At 46.7% G+C, this 11,597-nt stretch overlaps 1 long non-coding RNA gene across 1 annotated transcript; it reads left to right on the top strand.

Moving 5' to 3' along the window:
* The first annotated feature begins 210 nt into the window (after window positions 1-210).
* Window positions 211-1,702, top strand: LOC144829002 (uncharacterized). Its single transcript, XR_013610579.1, has 3 exons — window positions 211-317; window positions 1,229-1,285; window positions 1,375-1,702. It is a non-coding gene; the product is annotated as an uncharacterized LOC144829002 (long non-coding RNA).
* Window positions 1,703-11,597: the final 9,895 nt, after the last annotated feature.

An 11,597-nucleotide genomic window follows, 5' to 3' on the forward strand; every position in this document is an offset into this window, starting at 1 on the left:
GGTTGAAGAGTTTCGTTCATGAATTCCAACACTTAAGACCGTGTTTACATTCAAGCAATTGGTTTAATTGTTTTTAACCATGAGCCAGTCCGATATTTTTGAAAATGTGTATAAGTGCCGAAATAATCATTTTCTGAAAGTATTATAAACAAACATCACGTGACATCAGTGACGGCAGGACGTTACGCACCCATGACCTTTCCGGTTCCGGCTGTATCGGTAAGCTGACTGACTGCAGCGTTCCCGAGTACAGCCGTGAATTGCAGCGTTCCCGAGTACAGCTGAGAATTGTTTGGACAATTTCCTCTTCATTCCGGGTAAGCGCCCACAGATAAAGAAGCGGTATTGGTGTATGACACGTTGGACACCATTTGGTATCACGGAATGTGATCAGCGTAGTGCACATTCACGCTGTAACCACTTTTAAAACGCTCGATGACTTTAAAATGCAACACGCATGCATTTCACGCTGTTGTTGCAATGGTTAATTGCCATTAACGCAGATTAGAGTAAGGCTACACACGGATATTTGGCGGGAATGACGTTACAACACTTTAACTTGTGTGTGTTGCTTCATGAGATTTCGCACATGGGAAATTAATTGGGCTCGATTTTCCGTTATAGCGGCATGGTAACAATTGAATCTGGCTCGATCACTGCATGATACTTCGTGCGTGTGTGAGCCATGAGCCACAGATTAAGTTTGGCATGCGTTTAAAGAACTTGAGCTTGTATAAAAAACAAGGCTCAAATATACCGATTGAGCGCAAGTGCAACGTTCTGAACTTGCCTTCGTCACTCTATGAAAACTCGTGTGACTGTTAGTAATCTGGCACAGACTAATTCTAACATATGTTTAAAGGTATTAATACTGCCAGTGTCGCATGGAAATAATAACACCGCATTTTAATTCGTGCACGTGTCAGTAATGAGGCATGAATTAATTGCTGCATTTCATGTAAGACAACAATACCGCTACTGCCGTATTAAAAATAAAAAGATAAATTAATGATTTTTATACTTGTTGGAGATAATACTCCGCAGATGTGTGCCAATAGGTTACAACACTTACAGTGATGCATTTGCTCCATACAAATTAGGGCAACACCCTTGTTCTAGTATGGGTAAATGGCTTAGTCTTAATTTACGCGCGAGTGATTACAAAATGACGTATTTTTGTTACACTCAGCAGCAGTGCATTAGATTGATACCTCCCCTTTACTTACAGATTTAAGGACTTCAATCTGATCCAGTCCAGGTGACTCAACCGCACTTGGATTCCAGGGTGAGTAGAATTACCGCCCAAATATTAGGCAATTTTTCAGACCCAAACTCTACCCCCTCTGACATAATACCTCTCTGACTTATTCACAGACTGTCGTGCTTGTTACATCTGTCTTGAGAAAGACCCGCTGCGACCTCACTCATCTTGGCACGCGAAGGGTCGAAACGTCGACATTTCTTCCAATTGGCCCCAATACTCCAGAAACCCAATAGAATTGACAAAGCAACAAATGGGATTCTGTAATTTTGTATTAATGGATGGCCTCTTTTGAAAGTTGAACTTGTATATATGTGTATAAACTGTCTATATTGGAAATCATTTTTGTACATATTGTATGTGTCACATAAGCACTATTCACTATTGTCACATGTTGCACTTTTTTACTATGATATTGACAGTCACCAATGAAATATTTTGAACGCATCTTGGAAAATATAAAGATACAAATAGTTCTATACAGGCTTTTCTTTTCATTTATTGCAAGAACCTGTTGTGAATTCCTGTCAGAGGGAGGTGGTAATATCAAATATGGATAGAATCTACAAATTAGTTGTTTCGCTACCCGACAGAACCAATTTTTCTTTTAATCATAATATACCCAGGTTCTGAGGGACACAGGGTTAACCCCAGTTTTTTCAGGCAAAGTTTTATACGCCGCCTTAATAATCTTCGGTAACTGTCGGGGTTTGTCGGCATTGGGGACATCGCGTAAGGCATTCGCCACTTGAAAGTTTACTGCATCCCCCTTTATATTAGACAGGACCAGATCGGACACTACATCAAATGAGCCCACGAATCTCATTCCCAATTCAACCGCAGCCTCAGGTCCGTGTTCGTCCTGAACACGTTTTATGACCATTGGAAGGACAGCCATTGACGGAGTGCCGAAGCATCTCGTGTACACTGCAGCAAAAATTCTACCCCATGACTCGCAGTCACCGGTTCCTGGTACCAAGCCTTTGGGTAAACTAATTGTAAGAATCCTGTGTTTTTCAACGGGAGACGAATTAGGAAATACTGCTTCCGGCTGATCAAACTTCTCTGCAAGTCAAAAAGGCATATCATCCTTATCTTGGGGACACCATTACCGCATTGACCATCACGGGACTAAGGTTCATTCCGCTCGGTCCAGCTGGAAGGGCCGCAACACCAGGGGCCCGCCCAAGAAATTACGGGTAATATATTGAACTAGGGCCCGAATGACACTAACAGAAGAGTCATATAGGGTCTGTAACTCATCAACGGGGACTTACCCCGCACGAGGATGCGGGGTGAATCCAGCCCAAACCAGCCAAAAAGCACCTGGAATGGACAAAGGACCCAATTTAATTGCTGTTATGTGGGGAAGGGCGCCATCAAACCAAACACGGTGCTGCCATGCAGAAATCAGAATCTCCTGTGTCCTATAAGGGACGTATTCCCTGGGCACGGCTGTGTGAGTGTAAGTGTGAAAAACCTGCGTAGCCGTCTCAACTGCAGGAAACGTCACCCAAGAGTAGAAAATCTCAAATGGGTAAGCAACCTCAGCACTCACTACCAAAATCACTGCCATGCCCTCCAAACCAACATTATATGCTTGCAAATGATTGCGAACCGCAATGCGACTATGTTGCGGTGTAACAATGTCAGCCATAGTGACACAGAGAAGAAAAAGGCACAATGTGTAACCTATTAGCACAACTGGGTAGTAATTCAAAAGAAAACAGTTTGAAAAGATTCAAGCTTAAAAAGACCTATGTAACTATAGGTAGGTTTGTCCGACACTACTATTCTCTGGAAACAATAGTGAAGGGGTTAAGGACCGATAGAAGTACTACTTAAGTGTCATGTAATAAGACCACCATCGTATGGGTGCCATGTCGCAGGGATTCTGCTCATTCACAGAACTGTGCATAGAGATTTGGAACCTCAGTGAATTAGGGTGTACCAAAACTCACCTTAGTAACCAAAATCCCCTACCAGACTAGCAATAAGTGTCTCATTGGTTCTTCCATAACTCCAAAGATTAGACAACCCAGAACATGGAACCTAGAATACCTCCGGCAATGTGGAACACATGAACACTCTTTCGTTATACTCTCATCTCAGTCCAAAATTGGGAGTAAATGAAGACACGTGCATGTTTGAAATATTTATTTCTAATGCCGTGTTCCCAGGCGCAGTATCTTAGCTAATACAAGCAGACATATTATAAGCACCAAGATTATCAGCATAGTTACTATTCCATAAAATACAAAGGGAGAAAGCATGTTGAAATGCTAAATGACAAAGGCTAGATTGCACCTAGAAATCACCCTCCCTTGCTAGTAGGTTATTTTTATATCTACAGAAGGTCTCTTGGGTTTACAAGGGCGACCCCATACCTCTGGTCCTAGTAGAAATGGATCACATCATTTTCTACACCAGCTCTCTGCATGCGAATGTTCTCCAAGTGTGTGTGGGCATGCCTGCGCAGTGCATTATTAAACGCGACAAAACCAGAGGTGGCCACGGCTGCATATATGTTATGTCTAGAACGTGCGCTGATCAGACCGAACAACAACCACTGTGCTGAAATAACCTTGGAGGCCTCGGCACTCACTGTTCAGACAAAGCTTACCAAGTTAGGCTGCTAATATAGAAAAACATATTATTCTCGTGTGAAGCAAAACAGTCTCCTAGACTCTAAACATTTATAATAATGTGTGCCATGTGCAAAGGCAGCAGAAAGGTAAAATGGCGTTTAAACTTCTAATAAGCTCATGCTAACTTAACACAGTGTAAATGCAAGGCTCATCCCCATGACAATCCATTGTTTATGTATGTTTTCCCTATATCTGGTTGTTCAATCCTTACCTTTGTGTGACAAGTCCTCCCATTCTAGATATTGTCCTATATAAAATTAACTCTCCCTACAACATCAATTTTTCTCTCAATATGACCTTAATTTATTCATCTCTTATTTAACTATTGCACTGCTTTCGCTTCCTCCCACTCCAACTTTGGAAGCCGCAATTCTGACTTTTATCCCAACCACTTTGGCAAAAGTAAAGAACAAGTTACTTACCTTCGGTAATAATATATATATGTAGGGGACATACAGTTATAGACTCCTTATCTTAGAATTATCCCCAGGCGTCAGACTGAATCCGGAGAATTTTTTCTCAGCAGTACCCCTGTGAGTCGGTAGTTGGCATCAGTCGACTCTGTGTTCGTTGTCAGTATCATCATCACCGGGATGACGTCGCAGTTTCTACTTAGACGCTGCCCCTGCGCGCTGTCAGTTCTTTTGCACGATATTCCATGCCAGAAATGCAGAGCCATGCAAGACACTGACCACTAGAGCACAAAACTAGGACCCAGAAAGGGAGTCCCTTACTCTAGAAGTCTGTTCGTAGAACGGAGATAATGGTTGGGCCGGTTAGGAATCTATAACTAATATATGTCTCTTACAGATATATCGTTACCGAAGGTCCTGGGGAACTGAACAGCCGAAGAAGCTGTCTGTCCGGACTTGACTATCCAGGCAATAATGTTTAGCGAACGTGCGCAGTGATGCCCACGTGGCTGCCTGGTAGATGTCACTGAGGGGGAATAGACATCTCAAAGCAGTAGTGGGTGCCGTCGTCCTGGTGGAATGGGCGCACAGTCCTACCGGAGACTCCTTTTTTGCTAAGAAATAACAGATCTTAATGCTAAGGACGACCCATTGAGAGATGGTCTGTTTTTGCAAGGCCCGTCCTTTCTTGGCGCCCAGATAGCCAGCAACGAGTTGATCATCGACCCAGAATTGTTTTGTGCAATCCAGATTAAATGATAACGCATGTTTTGGATACAGACTGTGGAGTCTTTCCTCCTCCTTGGAAGGATGCAAGGGCGGGAAGAAGGTGGGCAAAGTGATGGTCTGTCCTATGTGGAAAGAGGTAACCACTTTGGGTTGAAAAGAAGGCCAAGTTTGAAGGAGAACTTGTCCGGATGCACAGCAAGGAAAGGCGGTTTAGAAGATAGAGCAAGAAGCTCACTCACCCTGTGAGCAGAGGTGATGGCAATGAAGTGGCTCGAAAGGAGAAAACATAAGGTAAGTTAAGACAAGATTCAAGTCCCACTGGGGCATTACAAAAGGAATAGGAAGAAAACGGTGAGTAATGAATGCCCTTAAGAAACCTAGTTACAATAGGGGACTTGAAAAGAGAAGGCTGATCAGGAAGGCGAAGAAAGGCCGAGGTGGCAGAAAGATAGCCTTTAAGGGTGCCCAGAGCAGAGCCATGTTGGGCCAAAGAAAGAATTAGGAGGAGAACCTCAGAAAGAGGGGCAGAAAGGGGATCCACAGCCTTTGCTGTGCATCATGCCACAAATTTGTTCCATCTGCAGGAGTACACCATTTTAGTGGAGGGACTCCTGGTTGCCAAGATGACATTACAGACTTCAAGAGAAAGGTCAAAAGCTGTCAACTGTCGTCCCTCTATCTCCATGCAAGGAGGTGCAGACTGGACAGATTTGGGTGAAGGACCGTCCCCTGCTGCTGCGACAGAAGATTCTCCCGAAGAGGCAGTCTGATTGGAGGATTGACAGCCATGTGCAGACTCTTCGTGCCCAGTCCAAAGCCACAAGGTAGACTTGAGCCTGGTCATGCTTGATCTTCTTCAGTACGCTGGGCATAAGCGGTATAGGCGGAAAGGCATATCGAAGAACGTAATTCCACCCACGACGAAAAGCTTTGCAGTCGAGTGCCGCCTTGGAAATTCCAACACGCAGAACTGCTGACATTGCATGCTCTCTTTGGTGGCGAACAGATGTAACCAAGGCTCTCCCCACTGCTACAAGAGACCTTTTACCACCTCCGTGAGAAGACGCCATTTGTGATCCATCATGCACCGTCGGCTGAGTACGTCCGCCCTGGCATTCAGGGAACCTGCCAGATGCTGAACCACCAGGGACATGTCCTGATGTGCCAGCCACGTCCAAAGACAAAGAGCCTCTTAACAAAGGGTCCATGACCCCATCCCTCCCTGTTTGTTGCAGTACCACATGGCGGTGGTGTTTTCCGTGAGCACCTGCACTACTCTTCCTCTGACAGAAGGAAGGAATGCCTTCAGTGCAAGACGAATCACCCGGACCTCCAGAAGGTTGATGTGGAGCCCGGACTCAGCCTGAGAACAGAGGCCTTTGATCTCCGCCTCTCCCATGTGGCTGCCCCATCCCAGGAGTGACTCGTCTGTCACCAATGTGAACTCTGGTTGGGGAAGGAAGAGGGATCTGTCGTTGACCCAATCCTGGTCCGTTAGCCACCACTGTAATTGGTGTGCAGTGCCTTCCGAGATCTGGACACAATCGGAAACATTCCACTGATGCTGCTCCCACTGGAACTTCAGGTCCCACTGCAGAGCCCGTACATGCCACCTGGCATGAGTCACCATCAGGATGCAGGAGGCCATGAGGCTCAGTAGCCTCAGGGTCATACTCACCGAAATCCAGGATAGAGGCTGAAACATGGGTATTATAGCCCGAATATCCCGGACTCGCTGCTTGAGAGGCTAGGCACGAAACTGCGCTGTGTCCATAACCACTCAGATGAAAAGGAGCTTCTGGGAGAGAATCACGTGCAACTTGGGCACATTGAATGTGAACCCCAGCGAATGCAGGAGGTCTGCCGTAGTCTGTAGGTGGGAGACAACAGCCTGGGGCGAGCCCGCCTTCAACAGCCAGTCGTCGAGGTAGGGGAAGACTGGAACCACTGATCTACGCAGTTGAGCTGCAGCCATCACTTTCTTGAACACCCGGGGGCGCTAGTAAGGTCAAAGGTGAGCACGGTAAAATGAAAATGCTCGTGGCCTACTGTGAACCGCAGGTAGCGCCGGTGGGAAGGCATGACGGGGATGTGAAAATAAGCATCCTGCAAGTCCAATGCTACCACCCAGTCTCCAGGGTCCAGGCTCAGGTCGTGTCCAGGGTCGAGGGCGAACAGGACCTTAGCCAATGTCAACATTTTGAACTTCTCCTCTGGAGGAAGCGGTTGACGCCCTGAGATCCAAGATAGGACGCAGGCCTTTGTCCTTCTTGGGTACCAGGAAATAGTGAGAACAACAACCACAACCTACTTCTGGCACAGGGACATGCTCAATAGCTTCCTTGACCGAGAGAGCCGTAACTTCCTGACTGAGAAGGGCCAAGTGATCCTCCAACATGCGATGGAGTGTTGGTGGCATTGAGGGAGGGAGTAGTCTTGAAGGGTAGCCCCTTTCGACTATCTGCAAAACCCACCTGTCTGGCGTGATGTTGTGGCAGTGGGGGAGGTGATGGCAGATCCTGCCACCCACCGGCAACTGGTGGCCCTGAAAAGTCAAACTAGGAAGGTTTGGAGGCAGCTGCAGGGGGGTATTGGTGGACTGACAACCCTCTGTACCCCAGGCCCACTACGCTGGGTTCCACATTCCCAGCAGTGCAAAGGATGGGGGGCTTGTGGGACCCTGTGGCTCTGGGTAGAATTTGGTGGGGCACCCCTTCCGTGGCCACGAAAGGGGCAAATGGTAAACTGCATGGGGCGAGAAGTTGCTGCAAGACCCAAGGACCTGGCTGTAACACCAGAGTCCTTGAAGCACTCAAGCGCGTTGTCCGCCTTGTCACCAAATAAGCGACGTCCAAAGGGTAGATTGGACATCCCCAGAGAAGCCAGAGGTTCTCAGCCAGGCGTAGCGCCTCAGGGGTACCGACGTGGAAATCACTCTACCCAGCGAGTAGGCGGTATCCAAATCACACTGGATGTTGAACTTTGCTGCATCACAACCCTCAGCAACAGCGCGGGTCAGCACAGCCCGGGCCTCCTCTGGGCACTGTGGAAGCACTTGTGCAACCGTGTCCTACACCGAATGTGTGTAACTGCCCAAGAGACATGCAGTGTTCACCTACCGGAGTCCTAAGCTGGCGGAAGAAAACATCTTCTTCCGCAGATGGTCCAGCTTCTTGGATTCATTATCTTGAGGAGCTGCGGGGAAAGCGCTTCCTTTCGAGGATCAATAAATCAATCAGGTGTTTATAAAGCACGCTACTCACCCGTGAGGGTCTCAAGGTGCTGGGGGGGGGGCGCATCTCCAGATCAGTCGAAGGACCAGGTCTTGAGGTCCTTCCTGAAAGTGTGCAGGGTCGGGGAGCGTCTGATGTTCACAGGGAGCTCGTTCCAGGTCTTGGCTGCGATGTAGGAGAAGGCTCTCCCGCCTGTTCTGTTTCTGCGGATGCGGGGGACCTCTGCCAGGGAGAGGTCGGCAGAGCAGAGGTTACTCTTGGGTACGTGGAAGAAGACTCTCTCATTGAGGTATTTGGGTCCAATGTTGAGGGATTTATAGGCGTGGGTGAGGAGCTTGAAGGTGCCCCTCTTCTCAACGGGGAGCCAGTGAAGGTCTCGTAGTTGTTGGGGCATGTGTTTGTGATGCGGTGTCCCGAGGACGAGTCTGGCTGCGGCGTTCTGGATGGTTTGGAGTTTGTGTAGAAGAGTTCTGTTGATTACGGCGTATAGAGTGTTGCCGTAGTCTGCTGGTTATGAGCATGTGGGTGACGGTCCTTCTGCAGTCGGGGAATCCATTTGAAGGCCTTGCGGAGGATGCACAGGCAGTTGAAACTTGTGGAAACAACAGCGTTGATCTGGCTGTTTATGGAGAGGGAGGTGTTGAGGATGATGCCGAGGTTTCATGCATGGTTAGTAGGCATTGGTGGATTCCCGAGGGCCACCAGGTGTTGTCCCAGGTAGAGGTGCAGGGTCGGAGGATGAGGACCTTGGTTTTCTCTGAGTTGAGCTTCAGGATGAGGATGAGGATGAAGCTTGGCCCACCAAGCTCTTGGTTGTAGGGTGTTGGGAGAGGAAAAGTGGGTTGTTTAGGGTGGGCCAGTGGTGTCGGGCAATCATCCTATTCACAGGAGCCACTGTGCTGAGCTTGGACCAGGAGCCGAGAAGGACGTCAGTGAGGGCCTCATTGAAAGGCAGCAAGGGCTCCAATGAGGCTGCTGCCGGCTGAAGCACCTCAGTCAGGAGGTTCGTCCTGACTGCCACCGTAGAAAGCTCAAGGCCCAAGTACTCAGCTGCCTTACGCAACACCACAGTGTAGGAGGCTCCCTCCTCCATAGCCAGGGTAGGGGGAGAAAGCATACCAAGGTCTGGGGAGGTATCCAGACCACTGGCATCACCCAACTCCTCTCTCGAGTCCGCCTCTTCAAGCTGGTCTACCAGAGGGTCAACAGACCCTCCCAGTCAGTCAGTCAAATCACTTTATTCGATACTTAAAAAATTAAGATCATAAAAGAAAAAAAATATTCATTATAAAAATAGACTTTAAAAATGTATCTTTCATAGTACAGACATTTAAAACAACAATTTACAATTTGATTACAAATTTATAATTCATTAAGAAGGATTACACAGTCGTCTCGTCTTCCATGAGAGTAGTATACAGGAAACCACAGAATAACACACTAATCGATCATGCAGAGATTGTAAAAAATACATCCCAGGACAACATTGAGTGAAACGGTGTTTGCACATGAGCCAGATGAATCTAATACGATGATCCATGTAAAATTTGCAAAAATAAAAGATATGTTAATTTGATTGAAGGGAAATACCATTGTACGGGCAAGGGGGGAGGTCAGGGATAGAATATATTCCAGCTGGATAGGAGAAAAAACAGGGGATCAAATTCAATCTGAACCTCACTAGAATATATTCCAGATGAATAGGAGAACATACACGGGATCAAATTTGAACCTCACTAAAATAAATCGGTCTTGTGGACTGGTCACAAAATATAAATATGGTGTTACGCCTTCCTGATCTATTGGGCCTTCTAGATCTACTTTACGGACACTCTTGAGCAATTCATCTTAAATCCCTCAGCTGCTCTTTGTGTAGAATATAGTGTCTTAATTTCTTTTTTTGAGACAGTGGAGCAGTTTGCTGTAGATGTAAACAAGTGCCCTAAACCAAGGGAAGAGAGACTATTTTTGATGTGTGTTAGCCACGAGATCCTGTGGGCATGGTCGAGGGAGAGGTAATCTTCTATTAGCATCTGTGTGAGGTTCACAGATTCTCTTCTCTAGATCGAGTGTCATAAAAGTGTTGGTGCCAGCCTAATTGTCTCATTAATGTAAGGAATATCGAATTCTGCATGACAAATGAAATTAGAACAGCTGGGTGGAAGACCAACAGGTCTTTTCCAGAAGGATTCCTCGATGATTCTGGAGGTTATGGGAATTAACAGTTTCCCAAATCCCTGCCCCATAGGTAGCTACTGATTGCGATTTGGCGGAGTAAACCTTTTTAACCAGGTCAAGGGGCTTTGCGCTCAGTTTCTTGATGGAGTTTAATGCGATAATGCTCTTCCTGAGCACTAAGCCCCTATTGGTGATCATGTTGGATCGGGTTAGTTGTCTGTCGAAGGTTTTCCGGGATAAGAGAAGGTGTCTGTGTGTGCTATTCTGAATCCCGCTATATGGAAATTTGGGGCCCTCCTTTGTTTACTCCCAGATATTAGGGACTAGGGGCCCGATGTAGGTAATTCTCATTTACCACTTCTTAAATACCGAATTTTACCGATTCGGTATTTAAGAAGTGGTAAATATGAAGGGGGGAGATGTAGGTATTTCCAGATATGTAAATCCCGAATCTTTAAGATTCGGTATTTACCGAATCTTGAAATACCGCATCGGTATTTCCTATTGATTCCTATGGGCTGTGAAGCCCATAGGAATCAATGGGCAATACCGATTCTGTAATTACAGAATCGGTAAATACCGAATTTCTCAAGGGTGCAGGGGGTGTCACTTTGACACCCTCTGGCCCCCCCAAAACAGGCTCGGGTGCCATGTGGCAGGCATACATGTCCCAAGGGCAGGTGTGCCTGTCATATGGCAGAGGTGTGCATGCACACATGTGCATGCACACCGGAATCGGTATTTTACCATCAAATTGGATTTGATGGTAAAATACCGATTTTGTAAGGCTTGTGGGACTCAGAAGAGTCCCACCTACATCTCAAATTTACCGAATCGGTAAAAATACCGATTCGGTATTTTACAGAATCGGTAAATTTACCGATCGGTAAATTTACCGATTCTGTAAAATTAAGGGCCCTACATACCATTCCTGCAATACCGGTCGGTAACGGCCGAAAATACCGATTTTCGGCCGTTACCGACCGACCTACATCTGGCCCAAAGGTCTTTGCCTCATTTGTCTTTAAATCTAAGCTACTCATTTATCTAACATAGGTATCCAATAGCTGCTGCAAGGCTCGACCAGTACAGGCAATCAGTACTGTGTCATCTGCATAAAGTAGGATAGGGGTGC

This window comes from Lissotriton helveticus, chromosome 4_1 (assembly GCF_964261635.1).
Source record: "Lissotriton helveticus chromosome 4_1, aLisHel1.1, whole genome shotgun sequence".
Taxonomy (NCBI): Eukaryota; Metazoa; Chordata; class Amphibia; order Caudata; family Salamandridae; genus Lissotriton; species Lissotriton helveticus.